The following is a 26,450-nucleotide window of genomic DNA, read 5'->3' as shown; positions in this document are numbered from 1 at the left end:
GCATTGACCCTATCTCTCACTAAGGCCCAGAATCTGTCCCTAACATGGGACCTTCTGCAATCAATAATGAATATCCGGACACTATCCTGAGCTAATATGCGGACACTTTTCTATCCACGGACCTGACACAGTCCCAAAGAAAGGCCTGTCGCTGTCCTTAAATGAAGACGAGAGGCTGTGCCTAACTCAGGCCCTGAAGCTTTCCCTAACGGAGGCCTCGATTCTCTGACTCACTCAGGCCCTGCTCATGTCCTTTACTATGACCCGAATGCTGACCCAACAAAGGCCCTGATGCTGCTTCGACGTCATGCCCTGACACTGTCTCCAGCTAGGGGCCTGAAGCTGGGCCTCACTCAGGCCCTCTTGCTTGCCCTAAGTCCGACCCTGATGCTGGTCCTAAATAAGCCCTCAGGTTCTCAGTAACTAAGGTCTTGACACTATCCCGAGGTCATTTGCTGACACAATCCCTACACTTTACCCTAACCCTGTCCCTAGCTAATGTCCTGCCTCTTATGCTAACTGAAGCCCTTATGCTGTGCCGATGTCAGGACCTGAATTGAGTCCCCACGCCGTGACACTGTCCCTAACTAAGGCCTGGATGTTAGGCCTAACTCACGGACTGACACTGTCCCTAACTAAGGCCCTGATGCCATCAGTATCTAAAGTCCTCACACTATCCTCAGCTAATTTACTAACCCATCTCTTACTAAGGTCCTGAAAATATCGCTAAGTAAGCCGTGACGCTGTCCCTAACAGAAGGCCTGCTCATGTCTTTAACGAAGACCATAATGCTGATCCAACAACGGCACTGATGCTGCTCCTGTGTCACGCCCTGACAGTGTCCCCACCTACAGGAATGACGCTAGGCCTCACTCAGGCCCTGGCGCTCACCCCAAGCCAGTCCGAGATGCGAATTTTACATGAAGCCCTAACATTGCTTCTAAAGAAGGCCCTGATGCTCTCAGTAACTAAGGTCTTGACACTATCTCTCACTAAGGCCTGGAATCTGTCCCTAACATGGGTCCTGCAGCAATCAATAACTAAAATCCGGACACTATCCTGAGCTAATATCCTGACACATTTCTATCCAAGGTTCTGACACTGTCCCAAAGAGAGCCCTGTCGCTCTCCTTAACTGAAGACGTGAGGCTGTGCCTAACTCAGGCCCTGAAGCTTTCCTCAACCGAGGCCTTGATTCTGTGACTCACTCAAGCCCTGCTCATGTCTTTCACTATGACCCGAATGCTGACTCCACAAAGGCCCTGATGCTGCTCCTAAGTCATGCCCTGACAGTGTCTGCATCTAGGGGCCTGACGCTAGGCCTCACTCAGGCCCTCACCTTCTCCCTATATCAGGCTCTGACACTGTCCCTACCCGAAGCCCTGGCACAGGTCCTAAATTAGGCCCTGATTCTCTAAGTAACTAAGGGCTTGATTCCAAACCTAGGTCATTACCTGACACTAGCCCTAGACCTGAACGTAAACTTCTCTTTTGCTAATGTTAAATTTAGCTAAAGAGATTCTTTAGGATGAAATTCTTTCATCTTCTGAATAGAGTTTTCTGAAAAAAATAATGTTTAAACTCTTACTGAACTTAAACAAAATGTACTCAACTTCTGTGGAATATTCCTTTATACCAGCCTGCCTGGTTTACTTCTGTATTTGCCTGTGTTGGCTTTCAGGGTGCTTGTAGGAATGCCTCCTCTTATGCTAACGAACTAACTCTTATTATGCTAAATCCCTGATGTTGTCCCTAATAACTTCAGGAAACTCCTCCCAAGGCTGTGAACCTTTCCCAAACTGAGGCCTGGAGGCTCATCCTAGCTCAGGCCCTGACACTGTCCCTAGCAAAGGCCCTCACACAACTCCTAGCTCAGTCCCTGACACTATACCTAACAAAGGCTATAATGCTAGTCCTAACTCAGGCCCTGACACTGTTTCTAACTAAAGCCCAGCTGCCGCCAATATCTAAAATCCTGATACTATCCTGAGTTAATATCCTGAGCCAGGTCTTACCAAGGTCCTGAAACTGACCCAAAGTAAGCCTTGATGCTGTCCGAAAATGAGGTCCTGAGGCTCTCCCTAACAGAGGCCCTGATAATGTCTTTAATGAAGAACCTGACGCTGATCCCACAGAGGCCCTTCTGCTGCTCCTAAGACATGCCCTGACAGTGTCCCTAACTCAGGCCCTAAAGATAAGCCTCACTTAGGCCCTTTGGCTGTACCTTCCTTATGTTCTGACGCTGTCTGTATAGGAAGCCCTGGCAGTGGTCCTGATTTAGGCCCTGACGTTGGTCCTAAGTAAGGCCCTGATGCTCTCAATAACGAAGGTCTTCAAGCTTTTCCTGGGTCATTTCGCGACGCTATCCCTGGCCCGGAACCTGACTCTGTCCCAAGCTAATGTCCTGCATCTTATCCTAAATGAAACCCTAGTACTCTCCCTAACTAAGGCCCGACTAAACCTAACAAAGGCCTTCACACTATCTCTCACCAACACCCAGAATCTATCCCTAATGGTCTCTGCTGCAATCAATAACTAATATCCGGACAATGTCCTGAGCTATTACCCTGACTCATTTCTATCCACTGTCCTGATACTTTCCAAATGAAAGCCTGTTGCAGTCCTTAAGTGAAGACCTGAGTCTGTGCCTAACTCAGGCCCTGAAACTTTCCCTAACTGAGGCCTTGATTCTGTAACTAACACAGGCCCTGCTCATGTCTTTCACTATGACCCGAATGCTGACCCAACAAAGGCCCTGATGCTGTTCCTACGTCATGCCCTGACTGTGTCTCCAGCTAGTGTGCTGACACTAGGCCTCACTCAGGCCTAGACTTTCTCCCTAAGTCAGGCTCTGATTGTGTCCCTACCCGAAGCCCTGACACAGGTCCTAAATTAGGCCCTGATTCTCTAAGTAACTAAGGTCTTGACACCAACCCAGGTCATTGGCTGACACTATCCCTGGCTCGGATCATGAGTCTGTCCCAAGCTAATGTCCTGCATCTTATCCTAATTGAAACCCTAATACTCTCCCTAACTAAGGCGCTCACGGATCCTAACTAAGACTTTCACCTTATCTCTCATTAAGGCCCAAAATCTGTCCCTTACATGGGCCGGGCTGCAGTCAATAATGAAAATCCCGACATTATCCTGAGCTAATATCCTGACACATTTCTATCCACGGACCTGACACAGTCCCAAAGAAAGGCCTGTCGCTGTCCTTAAATGAAGACGAGAGGCTGTGCCTAACTCAGACCCTGAAGCTTTCCCTAACGGAGGCCTCGATTCTCTGACTCACTCAGGCCCTGCTCATATCTTTAACTATGACCCGAATGCTGACCCAACAAAGGCCCTGATGCTGCTTCGACGTCATGCCCTGACACTGTCTCCAGCTAGGAGCCTGAAGCTGGGCCTCACTCAGGCCCTGTTTCTTGCCCAATTCCGGCCCTGATGCTGGTCCTAAATAAGGCCCTCAGGTTCTCAGTAACTAAGGTCTTGACACTATCCCGAGGTCATTTGCTGACACAATCCCTACACTTTACCCTAACCCTATCCCTAGCTAATGTCCTGCCTCTTATGCTAGCTGAAGCCCTTATGCTGTGCCGATGTCAGGACCTGAATTGGTTCCCCACGCCGTGACACTGTCCCTAACTAAGGCCTGGATGTTAGGCCTAACTCACGGCCTGACACTGTCCCTAAGTAAGGCCCTGATGCCATCAATATCTAAAGTCCTCACACTATCCTCAGCTAATTTACTATCCCATCTCTTATTAAGGTCCTGAAAATATCGCTAAGTAAGCCGTGACGCTGTCCCTAACAGAAGGTCTGCTCATGTCTTTAACGAAGACCATAATGCTGATCCAACAAAGGCACTGATGCTGCTCCTGTGTCACGCCCTGACAGTGTCCCCACCTACAGGAATGACGCTAGGCCTCACTCAGGCCCTGTCGCTCGCCCGAAGCCAGTCCGTGATGCTATTATTACATGAAGCCCTAACATTGCTTCTAAAGAAGGCCCTGATGCTCTCAGTAACAAAGGTCTTGACACTGTCTCTCACTAAGGCCTGGAATCTGTCCCTAACATGGGTCCAGCTGCAATCAATAACTAAAATCCGGACACTATCCTGAGCTAATATGCTGACACATTTCTATCCAAGGTTCTGACACTGTCCCAAAGAGAGCCCTGTCGCTCTCCTTAACTGAAGATGTGAGTCTGTGCCTAACTCAGGCCCTGAAGCATTCCTTAACCGAGGCCTTGATTCTGTGACTCACTCAAGCCCTGCTCATGTCTTTCACTATGATCTGAATGCTGACTTCACAAAGGCCCTGATGCTGCTCCTAAGTCATGCCCTGACAGTGTCTGCATCTAGGTGCCTGACGCTAGGCCTCACTCAGGCTCTCACATTCTCCCTATATCAGGCTCTGACACTGTCCCTACCCGAAGCCCTGGCACAGGTCCTAAATTAGGCCCTGATTCTCTACGTAACTAAGGGCTTGTTTCCAAACCTAGGTCATTACCTGACACTAGCCCTAGACCTGAACGTAAACTTCTCTTTTGCTAATGTTAAATTTAGCTAAAGAGATTCTTTAGGATGAAAATTCCTTCATCTTCTGAATATAGTTTTCTGAAAAAAATAATGTTTAAACTCTTACGCACCTTAAACAAAATGTACTCAACTTCTGTGGAATATTCCTTTATACCAGCGTGCATGGTTTACTTCTGCATCTGCGTGTGTTGGCTTTCCGGGTGCTTGTAGGAATTCCTCCTGTTATGCTAACTAAATCCCTGATGCTGTCCCTAAATATCGCCCTGAAATTAGTCCCGAGGCTGTGAACCTGTCCCAAACTGAGGCCTGGAGGCTCCTCCTAGCTCAGTCCCTGACACTATACCTAACAAAGGCTATAATGCTACTCCTAACTCAGGCCCTGACACTGTGTCTAACTAAGGCCCTAGTGCCGCCAATATCTAGAGTCCTGATACTCTCCTGAGTTAATATCTTGACCCAGGTCTTACCAAGGTCCTGAAACTGACCCAAAGTAAGCCTTGATGCTGTCCATAAATGAGGCCCTGAGGCTCTCCCTAACAGAGGCCCTGATAATGTCTTTAATGAAGAACTTGACGCTGATCCCACAGAGGCCCTTCTGCTGCTCCTAAGTCATGCCCTCACAGTGTCCCTAACTCATGCCCTAAAGATAAGCCTCACTTAGGCCCTTTGGCTGTACCTTCCTTATGCTCTGACGCTGTCTGTATAGGAAGCCCTGGCAGTGGTCCTGATTTAGGCCCTGACGCTGGTCCTAACTACGGCCCTGAGGCTCTCAATAACGAAGGTCTTCATGCTTCTCCTGGGTCATTTCGTGACGCTATCCCTGGCCCGCAACCTGACTCTGTCCCAAGCTAATATCCTGCATCTTATCCTAACTGAAACCCTAATAGTCTCCCTAACTAAGCCCTGACTAACCCTAAATAAGTCCTTCACACTCGCTCTCACTAAGGCCCGGAATCTGTCCCTAACATGGGACCTGTTGAAATCAATAACTAAAATCTGGACACTATCCTGAGATAATTTCCTGCCACATTTCTATGCACGTTCCTGATTCTGTCCCAAAGAAAGCCCTGTCAGTGTCCTTAAGTGAAGTCCTGAGGCTGTGCCTAACTCAGGCCCTGAAGCTTTTCCTAAATGAAGCCTTGATGTTCTTAGTAATTCAGGTTCTGATCATATCTTTCACTGAGACCATAATGTTGACCCAACAAAGGCCCTGATGCTGCTCTTAAGTCATGCCCTGACAGTTTCTCCAGCTAAGATCCTGTTAATGTACACATTCAACGCAATCCTTACCAAAAGTCCAATGACATTTTCCATAGAAACAGGACGAACCATCTTAGGTTGTGTGTGGAACCACAAAGGACCCAGAAGAACCAAAGAGACCCTGAGGCAGGGGAACGTGTGGAGGCATCTCGCTCCCTGACTTCACACTTCATTATGAAGCTAGTCCCCAAAAATTGTGGCATTGGCAGAAAAACAGGCACACAGACCAGAGGAATAGAGCAGAGAGCCCAGGAATCAACCTACAGGTATGTGATCAGTTAATTCACAAGAAAGGAGCCAAGAACATACACCAGGGAAAGGACAGGCCCCTCAATAAACGGTGCTGGGAAAACCAGACACCACACACCAAAGAACAACATTCAACTGTCTACACCCCACACAAAATGGGCCAAAAACCCAGTTTTCCACATCAAGCCCTTCCTCTCCTGGGTCCTCTGGAGACAGACACCCACAGCGGTCAGCCCTGCACAGGAACCTCCTCCCCACTTTTCCTCACCTTCTCCCTCAGTGGCATCACCTCCTAGCAGGTCCTGAGGAGATCAGGCTCATGTCAGCCTGAACTGGATCCCCCAGTGTCCCAGAGCTGAAGCCTCGGCGGGTCCTGAGGAGACCCGGTTTCCGTTAGTGTGGACTTGACACCGGGTTGTACCAAAGCCCGGCCATCAGCGTGGACTCAGCCCCGCGTGTTCCTGAAGCCAAAGCCCCAGCAGGTCCCGAGGAGACAGGGCTCCTCCCAGCATGAACATGAACAGCGTGATCTGAACAGACATCCTGCCAAAAAAGTTACAGATAGTAAAAGTCATACAGAAAAAAGCTCAACATCATATACCATTAGGGAACTACAAATTAAAATCATGAGACACCATAGCACACCAATTGGGACTGCTAAGCTCCAAAAATATGACAATACCAATTGCTAGAGGGTGAGGAACAAAAGGAACTCTCCCTCATAGCTGGGGGGATGCCTGTGCAGCCACTTTGTAAGACAATTTGGCAGTTTTTTCCAAAGCTAAACAAGTCTCACGTTGGGATCCAACAATCATACTTCCAGTATTTAGGCAACTGCTTTGAAAATTTTTGTCCAAATGCAAACAAGGATGCAATTATGCACAGCAGCACTTCCATAATGGCTAAAAACTTGAAATCAGTATATCCTTCAAAAGATGAATGCATAAGCAAATTGGGATACATCCATGTCAAGGCGAGTAGAATATGCCACCTCAAAATATGTCTCTCTGGCATAAGGGTTATTGGTCTGCTTTAAAAAGAATAGGGCTTCCCTGGTGGCTCAGTGAGTAAGAGTCCACCTGCCGATTCAGGGGACACAGGTTCGAGGCCCGGTCCGGGAAGATCCCACATGCCGCAGAGCAACTAAGCCTGTGCGCCACAACTACTGAGCCTGTGCTCTAGAGCCCGCGAGCCACAACTACTGAGCCCGTGTGCCACAACTACTGAAGCCTGCATGCCTAGAGCCTGTGCTCCGTGACAAGAAAAGCCACCACAATGAGAAGCCCCTGCTCGCCAACACCCAGAGAAAAGACTGCACGCAGCAACAAAGACCCAATGAAGCCAAAAATAAAATAATAAATTTATTTTTAAAAAAATCTCAGAAAACTGAGATTGCCGTTTTATGAAGGGCATTTACAATAGAGAAATCTCCATTTATAAGGGTATGTCCCTCTTTGCACCAAAAATAGAAGGATAATTAAATCTTAAGTAACTCTTTTCAATGGGGAAGTCCTGACTTAAATGTGCACACAGCCATACCCTTGTTTACTGTGCTTTGCATGATAACCTTCCATAACTGGCCTTCCCCCCTTCCCCAGCATCTTTTCTGTGTTTAGCTGAAGACGGTATTGAAGGGGATGGTTTTGGGAGTGACTCAGTTTTCCGTGGTATCCCCCCTCTATTCAGAAGGTATACATGTTATTAAACTTCTGCTTTTCTCCTGGTAATCTGTCTTTTATTACAGGGGCGGGGGGGGGCCTCAACCAAGAACCTAGAAAAGTAGAGGGAAAATTGTTTTTCCTCCCATACACATGCAGTGGAATACTACTCAGCAGAAAGGAATGCACCATCCACCTATGGAAAGACATGGATAAACGTTCAGTGTGTACTACTAAGTGAAAAATCCAGCCTGAGCAGGCTGCACACAGTGTGACCCCATTGATGACATCCCGGGAAAGGCAAAGCTACGTAGATGATAAGCAGATCATGGGGTGGGGGGTTTGAAGTAGTCCATGTGATACTCTAGGATGGATACCTGTCACTATGCATTTGTCTAAGCCCATAGATGTGTGTAGCCCAAGGGGCCAATCATAATCTACTCAAATTTAGTTATTTAGGGTGTAGGATGTTGCACGATGGAATACGTCATGTGACAGAATCTAACTGTATTAGAAATATATGGAAACAACTCACTGTAGGGGATGGGGTAAAAGCTGCTGACTTAAGTTACCTTTGGAAATGAATGGAATCTGTAGGCTAAAGGCAAAATGGCCCGTATATATACAGTGGGCTTTATTTTATGAAGTTCTTTCCAGGGTGTAGTAGCTAACAATTCTGAAACCTCTGCACATGTAATGTGGAAAGGAGCAATGCATAGATAAATGGCAGATGGTGGGAGCCAGGCTCCTTGCTGTGGGAGTGCGAAGTTACAGGTACGCAAGGGGAGAGCCTCTGCCCTCGTAATCCTGGATCTGGGCTTCCTGGGAGGATGCCGACTGGCCGGGGGGAACACACAGATCTTCACGCCGGGAAGACCCTGCAGACATAGGAACTTCGCACCCCATCTTTCCATCCACACCTGCTGGAAACACTCAGCACTCCGTAATCAGTCAACTGCAGCGTTTAAGACATTCTCACCCCTAAGCAGATAAAGGAGCGTGAGGGTCTGGCTTACCCCTAAGCTGTCCCAGAATCTAGGCCCTGGGTGGAGACAGTTTGGCGATTCCTGGGACACTGAATCCAGGCTCTGGGGGTGGAGCCAAGTTGGGGGCTCCTGGGCCTCTGAATCCAGGCCCTGCGGGTGGAGCCAGGTTGGGGGTTCCTGGGCCTCTGACCAGCAGGTGAGAGGAAGGAGGAAGACCAGTCCTGAGGACAGAGGTGCCCTGAAGTCTGTGAGCCCAGGAGCCCCGATGGGACTCATTCCCAGTGAGGACATGGGCGGGGCCTGCAGTGGTTCTGTGTTCCCCCTGGGCCCTTTGATGAAGCCATGGCAGCACTGGGCCCAGACGTCTCCTGGCGGCATCTCAAACTCTGACACAGTGGTTTTACAAAGGAACAAGAGAATGGAGCTGAGCCCCTGACGGCCACTCCTTTCTGGCTCTGAGTTGCTTCCAACAAGACCGCAGTCACCTGCATTAGTCTGCTGTGACCCATCTGCCCCCACTTTGCCTTTCCTCTCCCTCCCTGCGATGATTCCAGTGACATTTCCAGCCCGGACCCCTCTCCCAGGCCAGACGCCTCCGTCCAGTCACTGCACACCCATCTCACCTTGGGGGCTTAGCAGGGTATCAGAGGACTGGGATCCTGCAGCTCCCCACACCCAGGAGCAGCCCCACCTTCCCAGGTTGCTGAGCCCAGGCACCAGGTGTAACCGAGCAGGACCCTGTGGGGCCTTCCCAGGACAGACCCCTCCCCCACACCCTCTGCTGTAGCTCCTCTCTGAAGTACCTGGATAACAGTGCCCGATGCATGCTTCCTCCACCACCAAGTGGAAGAAATTAACTACTTGATGATCAGGAACAGGTAACCCCGGAGCTCCTGGTGCTTAAGAATTTATAACGTTAACCGCCCGTTACCTCACCATCAATCAGAGAATTGTGCACCAGCTGATCACATACCCTGCGACCCCCCTCCTTCACTTGGCCTTGAAAATTGCTTTGCTGAAATCCTTCTGGGAGCTCGGGGTTTTAGAGCACAGGCCACCTGGCCTCCTTGTATCGGCACTTTGACAATTCAGGCTGCACCTTCCTCCACCACCCCCGGTGTCAGTAGACTGGCTCTGCTGCCCTCGGGCGAGCGGACCCACGTTCGGTTCGGTAACACTGGGGCCTCCCAGACTCCCACTCGCCTTGTGCCCCAGTGACTGTCAGCTCCTCCTCCACAGTCTTGTTGCAGCAAAAACAGAAACGAAGTTTCCCTGCCCTGAGAACAAGGGGACAGCGAAAAGACTAGAGAAGAAACGTAACCTGGCCTGAAAGAGCTCATCACTCCTTGTTTCACTTTGTCATTCATTTGTAGTAACTAGATTTGTACTCTACAAAGCTAACCTCACTCCGACACTATGGAATTTACCTTCGGCACCCATCACCCCTCACTGTGTGTGTTACAGCCCCTGCTTCTCACTCCCTAACCTTATTATGTAACGCACTTAGATTCTATACGCTCCTCATAACAAATCACCCCCTAGTTTTTCATTTCAGAAACAAGGTCACTGGCCAATAAACCAGAGGCAAACGGACGCAATTACCAGTCTGCTGGACCCCAATTACCGGCGACCTGATGCCAGCGATGACTGTTTTGAAATAATGCAAAGGAAAGGAGGAATGCAAGACCTTCACTACTTTGATCCTTATCCTCTACGCTGGACTGCGGAAGCCCCACATATAAAATCTTCCCTGATTCTCAAAGAGGGGTGCCCAGTTCTTGAGGTGCTAGCCAGCTGTGTCTTCCCTGCTGCCTGGCAGAAAAATAAAGCCATCTGTCTCTTCCTCCAAAACCCCTGTCTCCGTATTTCTGTTCGGCCTCGGTGCACAGGGAAACCGATACTTTGACAACGGTCTGTGGCCAGTTCCCACACTAATTCCCCTCTATGCCCACAGCCCTGGCCCAAGCCCGATCTTGTGCCTGGTTCCTCCATCAGACCTGACAAACCTCCCTGCCCCATGGTGCCTCTCACATCCCACCCCAACGTGGTCTTTCTGAAGCATAAACGAGACTGTGACTCTCTCCCTCCTGTAATCCCCCAAAGTTTCCCCACTTTCGCTAGGGTATCTGCCAAGGCCCTGAGAGTCCCCGGCAGCCCCACTAGGCTGCTGACTCCTGGGTTCCCAGACACTGAGCACCTCAGCAGGCCAGGTGAGACGGCAGGAAACCCCAGAACTGCTCACCTCAGGAGGGGGCTGGCACTGCCACTGCCTGATCAAAGAGAGCAGAGAAGGGTTCCCCAGCTGGGACACAAACTCTGCACGAGTGGCCTCTCCTTGAGCCATTAGCTCACCTCGTATGACTTGAGGGAAGGAAGGACCGAGGCACACTTGGTTCCTAAGGAGGACGCTATAGGCTCAGTCATGTCTCCCCAAATCCACATGCTGAATGCCTAACCCCCAGGACCCCAGGATGTGTCTGTATTTGGAGATGGGATTTTTAAAGAGATGATCAAAGTAAAAATGACGTCACTAGGGTGGATCCTAATCCAATAGGATTGATGTCCTACAAGAAGAGATTAGGACACAGATAGGCACAGGGGGAGACCATGTGAGGACCTGGGGAGAAGATGGCTGTCTAAGCACCAAGGAGAGAGGCCTCAGGAGAAGCCAGCGTGCAGACACCTTGATCTCCAACAGCATCCAGGACTGGGAGATAAGCCTGTTATTCAAGCTGCGCAGTCTGTGGTATTTGTTACGGTGGTCCCGAGCAGACTCACAGGGTAACTCAGGGCTCAGACTGGACAGATCCCGCTCTCCATCCCCTTGTACGTGAGTTACAGGAGCCCCAGGCACTGAGGAGGGGGTCCCTGAGGAGGCACAAGATAGAAGATGCTAGGCATTAACACGACTGCATTCATGTTAAACGTGCCTGAAGTCCATTCACCTGAGATGGTTTTGTCCTGCATGTACATCGGCACCTTTAGTCTGAACTGCAGACCTTTGGCTTCACCACCTCCACTGCGAGCATTAGCTTCACCTGCTGTGGACCATCTCCTATAGGATTTCCAGAACCACAGAGCATCGAAGCTTCACAGAACCCAGAATCTGTGCGCTAGTGTCTGGGCGACCCTCACAACAGAGCCGCACAGCTGCCCATCAGAACCCATTTCCCTTTTTCCTGTGCACAGCTACCCTGCACATCCCAGCCTTCCCACCCCTTACAGCTGGGGCACAGTGTCTCGTGTTACCAAGGGGAAGGGGTGGAGGTGGTGAGGGCCTTGGCCAGCCTGCATCCTAGGACGGAGGGCACGATGTCCCTGTGGTCACCCCACCCCGCTGGTTGAAACACTCACCTGGAAGCAGGGAGGAGAAACAAAGTGGGGGCAGAGCCTGGGAACTGACACCCACCTGCCCTGGACTCTCACAGGAAGGGGACAGAGACATCTTGAGCTTCAGCCCAGTTTGGGGAGACACTATGTTCCAGCAACAAACTTGGCCTTAAACGCTAAGTTGCTTTACAAACCCCTCCCCAGCTGTCACAGAAAGTCAGGCTTCATCTCATCACACGTTTCTCAAACACCAGCTCACGCTGAGACCACCTCTCAGGTGATGGTGTTTCAGAGCAGCCTCTTTAAAAGATCCCTGGATTTCAGCTCTCCCTGCCCTGCCTTCAGTTTAAGCGAGAAGTTTCCTTGACAACCTTGACAAACCTGCTCAGTTTCCTTAACAACCAAGCTTCGCAATCTCCCAAACTCTTCTCCTTCAAACATTCCTATTCTAAGCTTGATGAGCCTAAAGTGACAGTGCTGTCATCACGTGCCACAGGGTGACTCTTCCAAGCCCGTAGTTACTGGTTACATGATGCTACTGATGATGACATCCCAGAAGAGCCAGCTTTGCAATATCACCATTTCTGGACTCGGCACTGGGTCCCTTTCCACGGACAGAGTGGAGTGGCTGTTTCCACGGGCCCCGTGGTGGAAGAGCTCACCTAATGCAGCCAGGACTTCATCCTTTCCAGGTGATTCCAGGGTCCTCATTCTCCCCAGACCCCCACCCACATGGCTGCTGGCTGCTATCTATACGGGACCTTGGTAATCTCCTAAAATTAGGGTTATTTTATACACAGGTAATGGGTTGAATGCTGGTCCCAAAATATGTTCCCCCCAGAACACAGGAACCGGACCATATCTGGGAAAAGCGTCTTTGTATATGTAGTTAAGGGTCTCAAGGTGAGGCCATCTGGGGTTAGCGTGGCCCCCAATCCAATTGAGAGAGTCCTTATGAGACAAAAGAGGAGAAACACAAACATAGAGGAGAAGCCACGTAAAGGCAGAGACAAGAGGGCTGCAGCCGCAAGCCTGGGGATGCCTGGAGCCCCCCAAAGCTGGAAAAGGCAGGAAGAGCCCTATCCTGGAGCCTATGGAGGGACGTCCAACCTGGAACACCTTGACCTCAGATGTCTGGTCTCCAGGACTGGGGGAGGATGAATTCCTGTTGTTTTAAACCACCCAGCTTGTGGTCATTTGTTACAGAAGCCACAGAACAGTCACACGGACCCTGCTCTGTGGGACCCTGGAACTGCGGGTCTCATTAAAGACCAACAGAGGCTGGGTTACAGAACCCTTAGAGTCAGCACTGGGCCCCAGAAATTCTAAAGCAGTGGCTGGACACCAGAACGTTGAGGGGTCAGTCGGAAGCCAATCCCTAAGCGTGCCGGCTACACACGGCCTCCCCAGGTTTTTATGCCTGCCTGTACAAGTTGGGGATAAGTATTTCCATCCTGATTCAGGACCTCTGATATCACCGTTCACGCTGCCAATTAAGAACCCACTAGTTACACAGAGGAAAACCCTATCAGGAAAACCCTTGCTCCAGTGGTAAACAATTCTGAAGTTGGTCAGAGGTGGGGAATCATCTCTCATGCAGCCAGCAGCCCCCCCACAAGGAACGTCCTCATTGCAAAGCTGGGGGACCATGTCAAGGCGTCCCTGAGTAAACATGAGCTGACCCCCAGGCCAGCTGCTGCTGAACTGTTCCCACCCTTCCCAGCTAAAACACCCGAATGTGTGCAAGGACTTGAAAGCCTAGAGGAAGGGCCATGGAGCCACACCAGCACGGAGGCCGACTTGGGGCCTTCAGGCCAGCCAGCATGGTCCTGGCCCCGGGCGCTCTTCTGGAAGCTTTCCATCTCCCTGCCCAATGTACCCCTCCTGTCCCGGCCCCCACCGCTTTTCTCCGTCCTCACCTCTGCCCGGGGAGAAATTCCAGCGGCAGGTATGGGTGACACATCCTCTTCTTTAGCAGGTGGCAGCGCGGCAACTCCTGCAGAAAGTCCACCAGAGCCCCACTGGCACCGGGCCACGCACAGAGCCGTGGGCCCTACTCCCTCCCACCAGCCCAGCCCCGAGACTGCCGATGGGGCAGAGAATATGGCGTCAGGCACAGCTGCAGGGGCTCTTGCTGCCTGGAGCGGTGTTTATATTGACCTCAGCCCAGGCACACCTGGGGAGGACTGGCCGGCCGGGTCAGACTGCCCAGGTCAGCCACTCCTCGCCCCTCAGGGGCTCACAGTTGCATAAAATGGACCTTGCTGCACCGGTCAGTTCCAAGGAACACGTGTAGGTCCTGAGGGTCAGGATAGACAAGGGGCTGCAGCCCCGGCTTGTTTTCTAATCATTTTATCTGGCCCATGAGTGGGAGACAACTTCAAGAAGACCCTCTCCTAATAAGAGGAACCCAGGAGTCAGGGAGAGGAGGGGTGGTGGGTGGAGACAGAGACCTGGTGCCCCGGCTGCAGTGGAAGTCTCTGGAAGACCAGGCGGAGGGAGGCCACACAGAGTGAAGCCCAGGGTCACAGACCTGTCGGAGCTGCTGTTTGTTAGTTCAAGTCCTGCTCTGAGGTGCTCTGTGTCAGCTTTGAGTGACAGGTGAGATGGGGGTGCTCTGCAATGAGGGCTATGCGCACGGTTCCTGTGTGCCCAGCCCTGCCGTGGTATCTGCACAAGGGTGTTCCGTATCCAAGGAGGGGCCTGACCACGAGAGCCCCGTGGGCTGCTGGGTAGCTGCACAGGTGAGCTCCATATCCTGGGAGGGGCCTGACCACGAGAGCCCCGTGGGCTGCTGGGTAGCTGCACAGGTGAGCTCCATACCCTGGGAGGGGCCTGACCAGAGAGCCCCGTGGGCTGCTGGGTACCTGCCCAGGTGAGCTGTATATCCTGCGAGGGGCCTGACCACGAGAGCCCAGTGGGCTGCTGGGGAACTGGTAAAGATGTCGGGACAGTCAGTGAAGCCACTGAGGATATGCATCCAATAGTTCCTAATTCCTACACCCTGCTGGTCATTGTACCATCCCCCAGGACATGGTATTCTGTATGAGACTTACATGATGCTTTCTTCTGTATTCCATTAGTCCCAGAGGTCACAGAAATTTTGGCTTGTGACTGGCAGGACTCAACATACAAGGAAGACAGTACTGCTGGGCCATCCTCCCCCAAGGGTTCAAAACTTCCCGCACCACCTTTGGGGAAACTTAACTAAAACCTCAAAGATCTACCTCTGGAGAAGGGAACCCTCCTTCAATATGCAGACGACATTCTGATCCCCAGCCCTACTAAGGAGGCCTCTGAACTACCTAGCCAATAAAGGATAGAAGGTGTCCAAGACAAAGGCTCAAATATCACAGACTAAGGTGACCTGCCTGGGCTTCATTCTCACAGAAGGTCGGAGAAGCCCATCCCAGGAAAGGGAAGAAGTCATTTGCAGCCTTACCCCTTCTAAACCTAGAAGACAGCTTAAGGGTTCCTAGGGAGGTCGGGGTTTGCTGCATCTGGATCCCTAACTACAGTCTAATAGCTGGGCCTCTATAGGAAACATTGAAAGGAAAAGATGATGATCTGTTCGAATAGAATCCAGAAGCGGTCTTTCAAGAATGGAAAGAGCAGTTAATTCAGACCCTTGCCCTGGAACTCCCTAATTTAGCTAAACCCTTTGACCTTTACATTCCCGGTCGAAGATGAATTGCCCTTGGAGTATTAGTGCAAAAACTGGGGCCACTTGAAAGGGAACAATGCAAGAATGCCCTCCAGGTAGGAGAAAGTACGGTCACCAAGGGCTTGGCCCGCCGCCCCATCCGGCCAAGATACTGGGGGTATCTAAAAACCTGGAATCCGCAGCCCGCAAGGCCAACTCCCTCCTAAGGGGAAAGGACCGCACGCGGTGATCCTAACCACCCACCATGCCCTGAAGTTGCAGGCGTCGCTCCGTGGGCACACTGACCTCGAGTGAGGAAGCCCTCCAACTCCAACCTCCAGAGGGACAACTGGGGGCAACGGGTCCCCATGATGACCCGTGTGACCATCACTTGACGTGGATCTTCTCTCAGAAAACAACAAGAGCGTGCCCCAAAAGAGCAGACTACTGCTTGCAGGACTTACTGCACCCAGAGCGGAGCTCATAAGCTTGGCGGGGGAACCCTAAATAACGCTGTCACCATAGAAACGCCTACAGACACCGCGGTGACGGCGGCGGCCGATGAGACCGGCTGCACTCCTGGCTACTTGAAAAGGCCGTTGACTCAGTGGCCGTCATGGGTCTGGATCACCACCGGCCCTGGACTGTGTGGGAGTTGAGCAGGCAGGGTTCTGACACCTGGTGCTGTTTGTACGTTAATTCAGGGGCCTAATTGAAGAAAGCGCAGACTACTGGTCAGAGCATCTAGGCTGGCAGAAACCGTCTGCCTAAGGTGGCCGAACAAATGTGGGCGGGGTAAAACCGGCCCCCCCAGCGTCTCTGCGCATCTCTTTCCTGCACCCTTAAAGGTCATTAGAATCTATAACACTTCAAATGCTGGGGCTCAGGCGGACGAGCAGTGAGGGAAGAGCCCTGGGGACAGTCAACCTCACCTGGAGGCTGCTGGGGAGAAGTTCTGCCCCTCCCCCCGGGTATGAGGCCTCCCGACTCAGCACGAAGCAGTTACAGAAGCGGGGTCTGCACCCTCAGCGCCCCAACAATGAGGAATGGGACAAAAGGCAGAGGAGGGGTTTGTCACCGGCAGAGCCCATGAAAAAATCCTGGGAGATAAAAATAGAATCCGGGCAATAAAGTAAAGTCTAACGTTTATTCCTTTGTGCTTTGTCTAATTTCACTTGCTCCTAGGTTTCCACATGCAGAGGTCCCACACCCGGCACTTCAGAACCTATTTCCTGGTGCAAAATGGCTGGGCCGACACCTCAGCTCGCGGGGCCCCATGCAGACTCCGCGACATGGAGCCTGAGCTCCAGCCAACCCGGCCCTCGAGACTCCGCCCCTTCCGTCCCGCTGACGCTGCCGGGATCCCCACACAGCAGCCCCGCCCACAGCCCTCGGGGGAGCGCACGCTCTCACCTCTCCCCGTTCTCTGATCAGAATCTAAAGTTTCCTTTGCTTCTGAACCAAACTCAGTCTCGTTCTCTTGGCTCCAATGACACGGGGCAGGGGACCCTTGTTGGGGCCCACTCTGCAGGATCAGTGACAGAAATTAAGAACATTGTAACTTCAATGAACAGATGTGTGAGCCAAACTGTAATTAACCTAGAGCCGTGTATAAGGCTCGGGTAAAATAAGATGTTTCCAACACTTCCATTTGATATTTCCATCACTTTAGTATAGGCAAGTTCAGTGAAGGGGTTTGTCTTATTTGTCAGGTCAACATTAGAGAAATGAAGTGATTTCTTTCCAAGGATGTACATCGAATAATCTTGACTGAAGCTTCAATATAGTTTTGAATGCTTTTCCATTGAAAATGATACCTCTCTTTCAGCTCCCCCATTTCTGAGAAGCATAAAATCTTATAATTTATTATTACCAAAGGGGAAAGGTGCAGGGAGGGATAAAGTAACAGTTTGGGATTAACACGTACACACTGCTATGTATAAAATAGATCATCAACACAGAACTACTGTACAGCACAGGGAACTACACTCAATATTTTGTAATAACCTAGAAGCGGAAATAATCTGAAAACGAATAGATATTTTTATTGACATCATCTATCAATGACAGATACAATGTACCCTAAGGGAGGCCGATGGTCAGCGCTTCTGACCCTGAAGACTTTAATCATCTTAAGTTCGGACTCTGCCTACTGCCCAAGGCCCTTAATGAACATACGTGTAGCCATAGCGTAAAATTCCCCAGTTTAGGGTTCAGGGAGACACTGATTTGGAAACATCCCTGGTGTTCTCTTACCATGCACGGGACCCTTCCTACAGCTAAAACATGACTCTGACACCCAGAAGGTGGTACACCATTTGATCGGGAAGAGTTTGGAAAAGGCATCTCATCTCCTCATCTCCAGGGAGTCGGGTTCACCCCTCCAGCGTCTTTCCTAACAATCTCCCCACTTGGGGATGTCAGCACCTTCAACCTCCTGTTGCGCACAGTTTGGAATTTGTCCAGAGGATGAAGCGGAAGGATGAGAAACAATGAGAGAAAAGTCCTAGGTGTTCGGACAGGCACATGTCACTCTCATTTCCAATCAGGAAGACGAAATGACCAAAGGCTAAGATTGCCCATGGAAAAAGAATACGGCTTGAGGAAATCCCACTGTTTTGTGGCCAGTTCCCAAAAACACAAGTTGAAAAATGGAACTCAGGATCACTAAAATTCACGAAACTGCACAATTGAAAATATCTATCATTGAAAAATGTCTTGAGGGAAGTCACCGAAAAGGAATTGTAAGCAAGGGAGAATGGCAGGAAAGGGATTTGAAGAGGTAAAAAGGACTCATCATGAAAGCACAAAAAAGGGGCTGAACATCGCCAACGGTGCAGTTAGCCAAAAAGGGCGTACGCTTTTTTCCTGAATATATTCAAGAAAAGGGCATACACCCTTTTCAGCCAACCAAACAGGTGGGCATTGCAAATCAATACTACAAAAAGTATCACACTTCGCATCAGTCAGAAGAGCCATCCTCATAAAGTGTAAACACCAGAAATGCAGGACAGGGCGAGGAGTGAAGGGAGCCCTGTGAGGCTGATAGTGGAAATGTAAATTGCCAACGGGTACGCTGAAGAAGTGTACTGTGTTTACTAAAACATCTAAACAGATGAGCTACAGAGCATAGGGCACTTGCACTCATGGGCGAATATCTTGGGAAAAACAAAAATCGTCAGGATACAGGCACCCCAACGTTTACCGCCTCTCTGTTTAAAAGAGCCTCGACTTGGATAAAACCTAAATATACCTGGAAGGAAAAAATGGATAAAAGAGATGTGGTACGTATGTAGAGTGGAATATAACTCAGCCAGGAAATCAATGAAATAAGGCCAGTTGCATCAACTCAGGAGGAGTTATGTAAGATCATTCTAGGTAACATAAGTCAGAAAGAAAAAGACACATATCGTAAGATATAACTTAAAGGTAGAATCAACAATGGCTACACATGAAACAAACTACAAAACAGAAACATAGTCAAATATGTAGAAAACACACATAAGGCTGCTAAAGGGGAAAGGTGGGGAGGGGTGAGGCATTATCCAGGAGGTTGAAATTAGCAAAGATACCGTTCCAAATACCAAATTGATAATAGACGAGGCCTACACGGAACCTCAAAGAACTGCACTCAGCACACTCAAGTCACCAGAAAAAATTCTATACGACTGGTAAGAATCTGAAAAAGAATTTATTGATGTCTGTTTCTACGTGAATCAAGTGGATGTAGAACAGCAACAAACAGCATTGAAAATCAGCTGTAACCAATATAACAATAGTAGAAAAAGACAGTGACAGACATAAAAACCCTTATAACTTTTGCTCAGGGGCTATGATGCAACATGGATTGAACACACCTAGACACACAGCAGGATGAGACATAAGGTTGGACACTCTTGGGACTGAGAGGATTGGTGAGGTTGAGTGAGCAAATGCAGACCCTTTAAAGTAATACTGTGTGCTACCCATTCCATGGGTCCCAACTCTCCAGGTGCAACGCAACCTTCCTACAGCTAAAAGATGCATGGGAAGCCCAGAGGATGATACACCGTGTGATCATGAAAGGTTTCGACAGCGCACCTCATTTTTCATCTCCTGGTGCTCGGGTTCACCATTCCAGCCACTTTACTAACAATCTCCCCACTTGGAGAATCAGCACCTTTAACCTCCTGTTTCGAACAGTTTGCAATATGTGCCGAGGATGAACGGGAAAAGGGGGAACCAATGAGAGACTCGCTGGAGGTGTTTGGTCGGGCACATGTTACTCTCATTTCCCATCACGAAGAAGAATTCACCAAAGGCTCAGCCTGACGCCCCGAAACCAGGATAGGGCCTGAGGCGATGCTGTGGTTTTCTGGGCCAGCTCACAAAAAAGCCAGTTGAAACATGGAGCTCAGGGGCACTGCAACTCACAAACCTGCACAGTGATAAATGACAACTACCATCCAAAAATACATTGAGTTAAGGCAACGAAGAAGATTTGAAAGCAAGGCAGAATTGCAGGAAACAGATTTCAAGAGGTAGATTGGAGTTTCCTTGAAAGCACATGAAAAGCGGCAGAACTTGGACAATGATGCAGTTGGCCAAAAAGGGAGTATGTGTTCCTTCCTGAATATATTCAGGTAAAAAAGCATACACACGTTTTGGCCAACCAAGCAAGCTGGGAGAGCAAATCAGCACTACAAAGAAGTCTCACTTCCCCCCGGTCAAAACGGCCATCTGAAAAAAGTGTAAAAACCACAAATGCAGGACAGGCCATGGAGAACAGGAAACCTTGTTATGCTGACGGGCGGGATGAAAATTGCCGCAGACACTCTACAAAAGTGTATGGTGTTTCCTAAAACATCTAAACAACAGAGCTACAGAGCATAGGGCACTTCCACTCATGGGCGTATATCTTGGGAAGACTAAAAATCAACAAGACACAGGCACCCCAAAGCTTAGGGCTGCTCTGTTTACAAGAACCTCGACTTCGGTACCCGTTCCATATCCCAGGAAAGAGAAAAATGGATACAGAAGTTGTGAAACTTATGTACAATGGAATATCACTCAGCCATGAAATCAATGTCATAAGGCTAGTAGCAGCATAATGAGTGGATTTAGGTACGATAATTCAAAGTGAAAAAGGTCACACAGAAAAAGAAATTTATCAAAACATATCACTTATAGAGGGAATGTAAACATGGCTACAAAGAACTGAATTAAAACAGAACAGAGTCACGCTTTTAGAAAACACACTATGCCTGCTTCAGGGGAAAGGTGAGGGGGGGTTTTCATAAAACAAGAGTTTGAAATTAGCACAGATACCGTTCCAAAAACCAAATATGTAATAGACAAGACCTACTCCTTGCTCAATGAACTGGACTCAACAGCTCCTATTCATCGCAGAAGAAAAATTCCAGCCCCTGTTTCTCAGGAGCTCTGGGGTCTACCTGCGAGGTAAACTTAACTCACCTGGCACAAGGCGGCCATCCCGGGTTTCACATCAACATGATCTCAGGCACAAACCTCCTGGCTTTTCCATTGTGTCTTTAAGTTACTTGTTGAAACAACTGCACAAATATGACAAAGATATAAAATCAGGCATCTTCTGCCCCAGTGCCTGCTCATAAATGATTTTCTGCCACTTTAATGATAAAGATAGAACATTTCAACATTCTGCTGCCCTTATTATTTGTCATTTTTCTTGATATTTCTATTGAATACTCTTTCAATATTTTAACAATGGAACATTTATTTACCTTGTTCCAGACCCAGCCTGTAGTGGTAAAGGTTTTGTTGTTATATTTCTATTATGTTTCCTTTAAAAATCATTATGCTATTTAACTGGATTAAGTCAATTCTACAGGCATTTATCTTATGATATTGATGAAATTAATACATAGAGAGCAGTAGTACAAGTTGATTGTACTCCAGAGCCTCTCTCTATTAGCACAGTTAAGTAAGTATAACTATTATCTATATGTAAACCAAAGTACATGCCAAGTGAGACTCTCCGACGCTTCTTCACTGTCTGCCCCTCAAGCCTGTGAGAAATGGAATATTTCTTGCCACCTCAGGAAACAAAAGATGCCACAGTCATCCTCTGCAATGTGAGCGGGCAGGCCCTGAGGAACTCAGGATATGCAAATACAGGATGCAGGCCCCAGAGAGCTGAGGTGCATATCAAAGGAAGGAATTCGTGAGCCTGACTCCGGCATCTTCGCATACAAAGGAAAGCCCTGCATTGCTCACCTTGGGAGAGCAGGTTCTCCTTAGCTGACAATCACCTTTTCACGTCCCCCATCACCTGCGCCAGCCCCCCGCCCTGTACCCTCCCCCCCCCCCGGTACCCTCCCCCCCCCCGGTGCTTTAGCTCAGGGAGGAAGGGGCGCACAGGGCCTCGGCTGAACAAGAGGCCTGGGAGCCTCGGGAGGAACTTTCGCCGCTTTCCCCGCCGCCGGGAGGAGGGTCGCTGACGCTGCGGCCGGACCCTGCGCCTCCCTCGCCCCGTGTCCCCTCAGGACGTTCAGCCGCCCTCTCCCCACGCCCCCCGGGCCCCGCGAGCCAGGCCGAGGGCAGGGCCGAGAGGAGGGGCCGAAGTTCCCCGGGACCAGACCCCGAGGCCGCTCGTTCTGCACAGCAGCGGCGGGTGGCCGCGAAACCCTTCCCCTCAGAAGCTGCTCTTGCGCGGCCGCCCGGGCACCGGACCCACTTACCCGGCCCGCCGTCCCCACGACTGTCGCGGCTTCGGCTTCCGGGGCCCCTCCGCAGCCGGCAGCGTCAGTGAGGCCGCCCTCCCCTCGGGCTCCGGGGCAGCTCCGTGACGGCGGAGGGAAGAGACCCCGAGCCGGGAGCTCCAGCTCTGAGGAAACGCGGGCTCCGTTCTGGGCGCTGCGGGTGGGGCCGCTCTGCCTGACGCCTCCTGGGAGGGAGCGGGGCGCCGGGGGAGGAGCCGCCAGGAGCTCAGGACCCCGTCGGGGGTCCTGGAGGGGCGGCCCGGCCTGAGGGCCCCGCCCACTGTGGCCGCAGCGCAGGCCTTTTTCCTGCAATCCTACACAAAAAGTCAGAAAGATACACACGGTCTACAGTGAATGTTCACAAATGGTGGTTGCTGCTGTGCTTACTATCCTATTAAACGTGGGAAATCCATAACACACTTGAAGTTAGAAGTTAACTATGAATGTTTACCTTTCCTTATTATGTCTCTGCTATTCACAATTGTCGTTAATGAATCAGAGACTGTGGCATCACTAGTTAAAAATGAGCTCGTTAAAAAAATAGAACTCAGGTCCACCGGCCCTACTGTATCAGAATCTGCAATTTTACACTCTCTCCAGTGTACTTGTGGACCCATGAATAGTTGAAAGGTACATTTCTACCTCGACATGTCTTTTCTGTCTGAGAAATACGCACATTTTATCCAGTTTGATATAAATAAAACACTCAAAAATGCATATGTCCGTGTTGAAACCACCATTTTATCATTTCTTTTCCAGATAACTATAGTCTCTATACTGGTTTTATGGATCACATGACATACTCTTTTTTGTAGTTAGAAATAGAGAAAGCTACTTTGTAAAAAAAATTATATATATATATATGTGGATAATAGAAGACACTCTTCTAAATTAAAACCAGTTCTCTTAATTTGCTCTTTTCTTCTTGGGTCACATTATGAACTCTTCCCGTGGCCACATGTCATGTGTACTTTTAATTTCAGGGACTGCTGACATCCCAGGATGTGCCCATAGATTTCTCTCAAGAGGACTGGGAATGCCTGGACCGAGATCAATGGGAATTGTACAGGGATGTGATGTGACAAAAGTATAGGATCATGCTCTCCTTGGGTGAGGATACCTTCCTTCCAGAATTCCTTATCCACCCACAGGGTTTAGAGTCCTTCATTTGTAGAATGTCTCCTGGAATGTTCTGCTTCCTACAATAGGGTTTCAGATTGCAACGTTTCAGGAAATATTGGGAGTTTGTGGGTATAATTTATGTTATTCTTTGCAAATTGCAGCCTCCTTTTTAATATACTTTGTAACTGCTTGGGATGTGTCTATATGAACAGTGTACTATATGCTTCTGTTATAGTCCTTACAATATTTTATTCTCTTATTATCTGTAACAATCTTCCATGGATTCTTTGGGCTTAAGGTGTATTAAAAGGGAGACGGCAATTCTGGGACTTCCCTGGTGATGCAGTGGTTAAGACTGCGCCTGCCAATTCAGGGGACACGGGTTCGATCCCTAGTCTGGGAAGATCCCACGTGCAACGGAGCAACTAACCCAGTGGGCCACAACTACTGAGCCTGCGTGCCACAACTACTGAAGCTGGTGCACCTTGAGCCTGTGTGCCATTTATTTTTAGAGAATAAAATCACCTCTGAGTGATTACAATTTAGACCAGCTAGTCAAAATTCTTTATCACCTGTTCTTCTCAAACACTGATCAATGGAACAAGTTTTACTAGGGATAAGAGTGTAATTGTATTCTAGAGTTCATATCGGCAATATGGTTTTTGACCTTGATGCTGGATCACGACATTTCAATGGTATAACTGCTATTAATTGTCTCTTTGTTCAATGATTAAAGTCTCACATGATCTGAGTTCAGACTGGAGCCATCCTGGTTGGTTTCTGTCTATTGCAGATTTCTTCCAGTATGAAAGGACAAGAGCAATACGGCTTACTTTACACAATGTCTTCAAACTAAATGATGACATAATCTACATTCAATTAATTTATACATACCCTACTGTAGAGCAGGGTTTGTTACGGTGGCAGAGCCCGGTAATTATGTAAAACTGAAACTTTTATCTGCACTGGTTCAAGTCCTCTTCCTAAGAATATGTTTATAATCAACACTCTTTCACAAGTTACCCAATTTAATTCACCATAGCATTCCTCATATTAACTAAATGGAAAATCCTAAGCTATATACAAATCCAGAAAGGGCCAAAAATCATCTGCCCACATGGACTATTACAACCCATTGCTGAGGCATTCAAATTACTTATTAAAGAACCACTATGTCCATCAACAGCATCAATTTATATATTATTGCCCCAATGCTAGCCTTAACCCTGGCTCTCACAACATGAATTCCTCTTCCCATATCTTAGCCACTAATTAATATAAATGTAGGCATACTCTTTATATTAGCCATATCACACCTAGCCATTTATTCCATCCTCAGTTCTGGATGAGCTTCACATTCAACATACTCACTCACTGGAGCTCTAGGGACAGTAGCATAGACAATCTCATATGAAGTAATGTAGCAGTTATTCTATTCTCAGTCTTACTGATAAATGGATCATTTACACTTTCAACAGTAATTATTACACAGGAACACCTATGACTATTTTCTTCTGACCCCTACTCAGAATTTTATTATCTCCGCAGTAGCAGAAATTCAATGAAGCCTCACTTGATTCAACAGAAGTAGAATCAAAACCTGTATATGACTTCAATGTAGAAGATGTAGCAGGCCCATTCACCTCTTCCTTGCTAGACAATATGTCAATTTCCTTATAATAAACATTTCCACAACAATCCATTTGTAGGAGCATTCGACAATCCCTAGGTGCCAGAATTATATACACCCCAAGTCATCATTAAAACACATCTAACAATCTCCTTTCTATGAATTTGAGCATCCTACCCACAATTTTGATATGATCAACGTCTACATCTCGTCTAAAAATTTTTTTTCTACTAACATTAGCCCGATGTATATGAGAGTTTTCACTACCTGTCATCATACCAGGCAACCCACCACAAACTTAAGAAATATGTCTGACAAAAGAGTTACTGTGATAGAGTAAATTATAGAGGTTTCAATGCTCTTATTCCTGGAATTGAATTCTTCCTAAGAATTTTATATTCTCCATGTTACCACATTACAGCACATGCTATATACTAAGGTTCACTAGGTAAGCTTCAGGCCCATACCCCCAACATGTTGTTGTAGATCCTTCCTGTACTAATAAACTCTCATTGTTTTTACTATCATTCTACTGACCATTATCACAGGAAATATAATTGTATAAGAAGCTCACACTGGTTAATGGTATCCCCATTCTAATAAAAAACACAAACCCATAAGCTACAGAAGCATCCAACAAATATTTCCTAAAACAATCCACCACACCAATACTACTTATAATGGCTAGTATCATTAATCTAATATACTCTGGTCATGGAACACAATGAATAACAAAAATCTTTCATCCAGCAGCATCCACCCTCATGACAATCGCCCTTGTCACAAAAGTAGGACTTTCCCCATTTCACTTCTGAGTGCCTCAAGTCACACAAGGCGTCCCATGAACAGCAGGCCTGATGCTATTAATATGACAAAAGTGCACCGTTGTCAGTTTTATACCACATGTCACCATCCATCAACCTAAATATACTATTAATCATAGTGATATTATAAATCGTAGCTGGAGGCTGAGGGAGATTTAGTCAGACTCACCTGGAAAAAATTACACCCTCCTCATCAATTGCCCATATAGGATGAATAACAGCCGTTATAAAGTATATTCCTATTATAACAATCCTAAACATACTAATTTATATCATAACAATACTCTCTTCTTATTATTTATGCCCAGAGCATGGACTACAAGAGTGTCATTATCACACACATGGGTAAAACACCTCCCATCACAATCCTTTTCCTCACCATTATAGTATCATTAGGACATAGTCCATCACTATCAGGGTTTTTACCCAAATGAATACTTATCCAAGAGATAACGAAAATGACAACATCATTCTACCAACATTAATA

The 26,450-nt window shown here is 48.4% G+C and overlaps 1 long non-coding RNA gene across 5 annotated transcripts in view; it reads right to left on the bottom strand.

Moving 5' to 3' along the window:
- The window catches only part of LOC136793579 (uncharacterized), a 231,671-nt gene extending 209,009 nt beyond the window's left edge, over positions 1-22,662 (bottom strand). Inside the window, exons 1-3 of one of the 5 annotated variants that reach the window (XR_010839061.1) lie at positions 22,367-22,662; positions 21,123-21,220; positions 6,320-6,594 (exon numbers count right to left, since the gene is read on the bottom strand). This is a non-coding gene — a long non-coding RNA (uncharacterized lncRNA). The remainder of the gene's footprint in view (positions 1-6,319; positions 6,595-21,122; positions 21,221-22,366) is intronic. The other 4 variants (XR_010839060.1, XR_010839059.1, XR_010839058.1 and 1 more) reach the window with 4 other exon arrangements.
- Positions 22,663-26,450: the final 3,788 nt, after the last annotated feature.

This window comes from Kogia breviceps, chromosome 2 (assembly GCF_026419965.1).
Source record: "Kogia breviceps isolate mKogBre1 chromosome 2, mKogBre1 haplotype 1, whole genome shotgun sequence".
Taxonomy (NCBI): domain Eukaryota; kingdom Metazoa; phylum Chordata; class Mammalia; order Artiodactyla; family Physeteridae; genus Kogia; species Kogia breviceps.
Note: the sequence above shows the minus strand (reverse complement) of the source record. Positions and strands in the feature narration are given on the sequence as shown.